Source organism: Theobroma umbraticum, unplaced genomic scaffold, assembly GCF_002168275.2.
Source record: "Theobroma umbraticum cultivar Fairchild unplaced genomic scaffold, ASM216827v3 scaffold_228.0, whole genome shotgun sequence".
Classification (NCBI taxonomy): domain Eukaryota; kingdom Viridiplantae; phylum Streptophyta; class Magnoliopsida; order Malvales; family Malvaceae; genus Theobroma; species Theobroma umbraticum.
The window spans coordinates 1,772,681-1,779,473 of NW_018397274.1; positions in this window are offsets into that span (position 1 = coordinate 1,772,681).

The window sequence follows — 6,793 nt, forward strand, 5'->3', positions numbered from 1 at the left end:
CCATTGAGCTTCAAAGTCAGAAAATGAAAAAAAAAATAGATAAAGAAATACCGACACACAGAGATGATAGGGCTTTTATATTAATCCCCAATGGGCAATAGGCTCATGGTATCCTTAAAGCCACCTATAAACAATTCTCCATCATCACATCAGTTTGCACACTCTTTCGTTTGGACCTATCAACATGATTTTGTTTTCTTCTTTGGGCACCAAAATTTTAATTGCCTGCCGACATCATTCATATCATCATGTCCCTCCCCTCTATTCCCATTAACTTCACATTTTTTATATTAAATTCAACGCTCAATTTCACTTATATCTCTTTTAATTTAAATTTTTTTTTCATATGACACTTTGTAAGTTTCTTTTAATTAGTATCATGTAGATAATTAACTTTTGTTGCCACCGGAGATTGGATTTTAAATTTTTTTTTTGTCTACTTAAATTATCAAAATACTTTAAATTTAAAATAAATTTATTTGTTCATTTTAAGGGAATTTTTGTAATTTTATTATATAAAATTGGTCTATACATAATTGTTTTTATTCAAATGTATTCTACCTTTCTCAGTAAATCTTTAAGTAGAAAGGATGATGGTGAGATTCAAATAAAGATATGAACTTCAAATTCTTATATTAAAAAAATTTTAAATAAGTTTTTATTTTTTTATTACGTTAAATTAAGTTATTGTATTTTTATTTTTAATCAAATAAACTTGTATAACTATTGATTAATTACCATTAATCAAAATAATATTCATCATTTTATACTAACATGGTACTGACATGAAGAGTGAAAATGTCTCATAATCATATCATTATATCACATCATCATTCATTTTGATATATCAACATGTCATGTCAGCGTCTTTTAATATAGACAATTTTTTCATATAAATAAATAACTTGTACTTTATTTTTTCTAAAAGTTTACATCATTTTTACCAACCTTAGTTTAAATAATTGAAATGGCGTGAATATCTATTTAACTTACCTAATTACAACTACAATTTTTTTAGCTCGAAATCACAAATTGAGAGCAATTAATTGATCAACATGCTAAGCCTGAAAATTGGGACAGACATGTTCCTAATAAACCTATACCGAAGAGATGAGACAAATTTTTTTTTGTTGAAAGAGGTAAAGATGATGGAAGCAAGCATAGGACAACTCAATTTTACGTATGTATTTGACCATTTTTTTAAAAGTAAATACCAAGTATTATGGAAGATAAGACTCAGGTGTAAATGAAGTGAATGTGACATATATATGTTAGACAAGCAAGAAAATATGTGTGACAATAAGGTCATCACCCCATAAAAAAAAATCCTATATATTACTAAGAATATAGTTTGATTTTTGTGGTTTTTACATTATCTAGATATTGTTCAATTGTCCATGTCCACTCATTTAAGTATGTTTGATGTATGTACATTATCTTCTTTCATGTTGCCCATGACAAAACCGTACGTAGCATTTAAGGCTTGATTGGTACATACGTAACCTAAATACGTAAAGAATAAAGCTTGCCCCGGTCCAACAAAATTATTGAATTAAATTGTTAATGTCATTATCTTATACCCGAAAAATAAAAATAAAAATAAAAATGTTATCCTTATTTTAAGAGTAGACTTGATAGATTCTAGTCTGTTATGTATTACTTTATTTTAATTTGTTAACGAGATGACCACTTTTTCCCTTTGGGTTTACGTACACACATGCAAGGAGTATTCACTATTCGGATATAACCTTTAATGTTAACTTAAATAAATTCTTATAATTGATTAATTATTATTAATCAAAATATCACTCGATATTTTTACATCCACGTGATGGTTATAGTATAAGCACATTTTTAAATCCAAAAAACATACCTATTAAGTAGAAAAAGACTCGTATTTATTTATTATTGATGTAAAATTTATGACAATATTCACTTAGAGAATAAAAAAAATATCACATTATCATATCATTATATTTTTGTTTAATAAAAAAAAATAAATGTTTATAAAATTATTATTTATTATTTTTATATTATTAAATGATTAATTGGACAATCAGAACGTTGGACAAAATTATTTAATTCTACAAATATTTTGATGAAAGAAGAAGGCTCCAAAGTCTTTTGTCCCCTAAACCAGGAGAAAGGGCACTGAACCTTTTCCATGCTTGGCCAATCCGTCAGCTATTATTGGAAATATACAATTCTATTTTTTTTTTGGCTTCAAGAAGAATCCAAGACGAGAAATTGAAGAGGGACGTTTGATTTTTGTCGTTCCACAATTTATCGTCAAAACGTCTTGAGATCTCGCCAACTCGCGAGGTGCGTATATGCCAGAGATGGGACCCAACAATATGAAGAGAGAGGGATGTGAGCGTGGACCCCCCACGATCGCTATATATATGTATTAAGAAGGTTAAAAAAAAATCGAAATGCTTTCGTTTACTTTTTCCCTTTGCTTTGGGAACAAGAGACGCCCATCTCACGCGCCCATCTCACGCGCTTTACCCTGAGTTTAATTATAAGTGGGAATTCAATGCAGTAGTGGCAGCAGTTGCCACATGATTGAATATATTTCTTGTTTAATAACATTTAATTAATTACTGTTTGAAAATTTTATTATTATAAAATAAAAAATATAGAAAAAATAAAAAGTAATTCTTATTATTTGAAATTGGATATTCACATTTTGTTTTTAGATTATCTCAAAACGATGTTAAGTTTTTTTTTAAAACTTTTAATTTGATATTTGAAGAAAAAAAAATCATAATCAAGTGCTCGATTTGACCGTTTGTTGTACGAATACAATAAATAATAAATCATCATGTGTCTAAAAAGTCATGTCATTTTTAAAAGAAAACAAAAATTCTATAATTTTTATAAATAAATTAAAAATAAAAAATCATAAAAATAAGAAATAAAAAAATTGTAAAAATGGAAAGAAAAGGGATCGAGGGGGAAAAAATGAGAGAAGAAGAGAAGGGAAGGGGATGGTAGGCTCGATGGCGACCTATAATTTGCTTGAATCGGATCAGCAATAATCCACCTTTGATCGAATAGATCACGTTGATCTTGCTTGCCTCGGCCATATGATTAATGATCTTTCTAGCTCGAAATAGATTGGTGCCGATTTACCTTAAGCCGAGCCCCCTTCTCCTTCTCTTAAATTTTCTTTTCATTTTTTTATTTTTTGGGTTTTTTTTTTGAACTTTCTCCTTTTTAGATTTTTCATTTTTAATTCAACATTAAAAAACTAGAAAAAATAATTGAAAAAGAAAAATGACATGGAATTTTTAGACACATGGCAGGTTCTTATTGGGTTTTTGGGGAGAGTCACTCTTAATCAATGGAGTTAGTTAAAAGGCTCAATCTGCTTAATAAAATGAAAATTTGAGTACTTAATTATAAAGATATTTCTTGAGGCATCAAATCAATAATTTCACTATAATTTGAATGCCAAATGTGTAATTAACCATTCTTATACTCGCTTACAACATATATATTTTTTTGTATATGTATATATACATGCAATTGGAGAAGTTGGAATTGTTGTGTAGGAAATACGGAAAGATCCAGTCAAATACAATAACGGTAGAAGTGGGACTATATTATCTGTCATTATTGAAAGTAAATAAATATATATTTTAATTTATTAAAAAATATCTTGAATTATATTTTATATTTCCAAAAAATATAAAATGAATCATGTAATTTGACCAAATGTGTTATTTTACATGCAAATTAAATAAGTAAATTACATAAAAAATTATTTTAAAAGTTGAACTTTAAAATAGTTTTACTGATGTAGGATTTATCTTTATCACGTTGCACTGACTATTTTATCTAAAAAAATGATTCTATATTGATTTAGATTTATTTCGATTTTAATATTTTTCATGAGAGATTTTACATTAGTAAAGAGTTTAACCCGCTCTTATATCACTTTTCACGAACTCAAAAGACGTACCTGTTAAATAAAAATAAATCTTTATTTATAAATTTTTATTAATATAAAATTTATGACATTTAAAAACAATTTGTATTAAGACCTTTTTCTACGTCTCAAAATATGCACTTTGATCAAAGTTTGTGGACTTTTGCCCATGGGTTTGGCCTAAATCAATGGAAGCTGAAGTGGGCTTAGAGTAGTTTCAGGTTGCACCTAGACCCTGGTTTAGTCTTCCCAGGACTCAAATCATTGGAAGCTGATTTGGGCTTACACTGGCGGTCGGACATTTTTCCCTTTAATGCGTGTTGGGCTAACTTCTTGGTAATAGGTACTTGGTCTCCGAGCCTGACTAAGATTGATGAGTGGCTAACTTGATCCAACCAATCATGGCCCACAAAACCACATGTCTCAATGAGTGGGCCATGATAACTTCGGCTCTTGAGTAAAATCATTAAAACAAAAACTTTAAGTTTCAAATTTAAAAAGATATCATATTTTTATAATATGATAAAATATAATTATTTATATAAATTAAGATAATAAATAAAATATTTATTTAGTCTTTCATGCTTAATAAATATATATTTTCTTTTACTTTCACATTCTTATTAATTCGCAACTAATTTTTTTATTTTTTTATTAAATATATGTAAAGATCAAAGATAATTAAGAAAATGACATTCTTTTATTTTTCAAATTATGTGCTTAATAAATCTCCATTTACCGCTTCCCAACTCTTACAATGTTATTAATTTTCAACTACTTCTCTTATTTTCAATCAACTAATAGTAATATTTATTTGATGATCTTCAACCGTTATTTTTTTCTCACCTATTTCTCCTATTCCGATTAACTAATGTAATATGTATTTAATATTTCCAATAGCTATTTTTTCCTATATATAAAATCAATTATATTTTTTCAATTTATAAAATCTACTTTTGAATTATTTTTTGCTCAATTGCTCTTTCTTCCCTTAACTTCAATTTCCTATAAAAACTATGTAAAAAGTTTGTTATGCTATAATTTTCATAAAGCCGTAAGCTTCATTTGTGGCTTGCAATAAATATTTAATAATTAGGTATTATTGTTCTAATCTTTGTATGCTTTTTACTTTAATTTAAAGTTTATATTATATTGTTATATTATTTTTATTTTATGTAATAGTAGATTTATTTAAATTGACAATTTTGATTGTTGATTTTATATTAACCATTTAAAAAATATAAGATAATTATAATAGCTAAATATTTTTTGTACTTCATAATAAATATTTGAATATATCAAATCGAAAACATAAATATGGTTATTCAAAGCTTAAAAAAGAAAACTTGAAAGTTCAATATAATCTCAAAAAGAGCACTTGATAAATTTTTTACAAGTAATAAAACTAATGAATCAAAAATTATTAAAGAAATATAAAAGCATTTAATTATAAAAGTTTAATTAGAAGTTTTGCATCTCAAAAAATTAGAAGAATAGACTTTTAATAAATTTTTTTCTTAATTTTAACAAAAAAAGCCTCATTTAAATATTTTGTTTTAGACCTTTGAGATTATTGAGTCACTTTTGAAATAGAATAAAATAATTATTTTGTAAGAATAGAATAAAAAAAGAATAGAGTAAAATATTTGGAATATAGTAAGAATTGTTATTATAACTCAGTCTGATGTTTGATTGGTAGGAATTTTTTGAATGATTAAAGGATAAATGATAAAATGATAAAATTGTCCTTTATTATAATTTAGTAAACTAAACAAACTTATTCATTACTATAATTCAATAATTTTTTCTTTTTTATTTTTATAATTTTTATTTTCATTCAAAATTTAAATACTAACAATTTAGTTTTAGATTATTAATATAGTTTTTTATTTTAATATCTTTTTACTTTTTCTATTTGTAGGTGGTAATTATTTTCAATAAATAGGAACATTTTTGTTCAATAAATTCTTGACTATATTCCTTAGTCATGGAATATCCATTAACATGGGAAAATGGGGAATGGCTAAATCAAGATTTTGGGGAATAGCCATTACTTGGAATAACTATTCCCTAACTCAAAAACCAACCAAACTAAAGAATAAAAATGTGAAAAGAAAGAGGAATGGCTTAGCTATTCCCGAATACCATATGTGCCATTAGTGTCGAAGGGAGGAATAACGAATTAAACTTCTAAGGCGTGCTTGGTTGGAGAGAATGGAATAGATATTTTTTTCTTATTATCATTATTGAGATAAAACTACATTTGGTTCAATGGAACTATTATTTTTTAGAATAATTATTCTAAGAGGGATCTGAATAGCGATTACCAAGACTCCATTTGGTAATGGCTATTTTGAATTGTTGAAAATAAGAAAAGAAGTTGATTAGATAGAACTATCTTTTTACAATTTAAAAAATTACCTTATAAAATAATACTAAATCTATTTTTTTTCTCTCTCTTTCTCTCTCTAAAGCACATAAGATACAAAATTTTTTACTTATTTAAAAAAAAAAAGGCCAATGAAAATATTTAAATATTATTTAATTTATTTATAGTATTTAACTATAATAAATATTATAAAAAATATTATTTGATATTATTATTTGAATATGATAAATGTAATAAAGAATATTATTTAGTATTATTTAAATTTAGTGAAGAATATATTTTGTCTTTTAATATTAAATATTATTTAATTATAATATATGGTTTGATTATTTTTTAATATAAAATATTATTAAATTATAATAAAATATTTTTTTGGGGTGAAAATATTTTTTAATTATAGTAAAAGTTATTTTGATTTTATTACGTAGAATATTTTTATCTTTTAACAAAAATAAATTCTTTAATTTTAA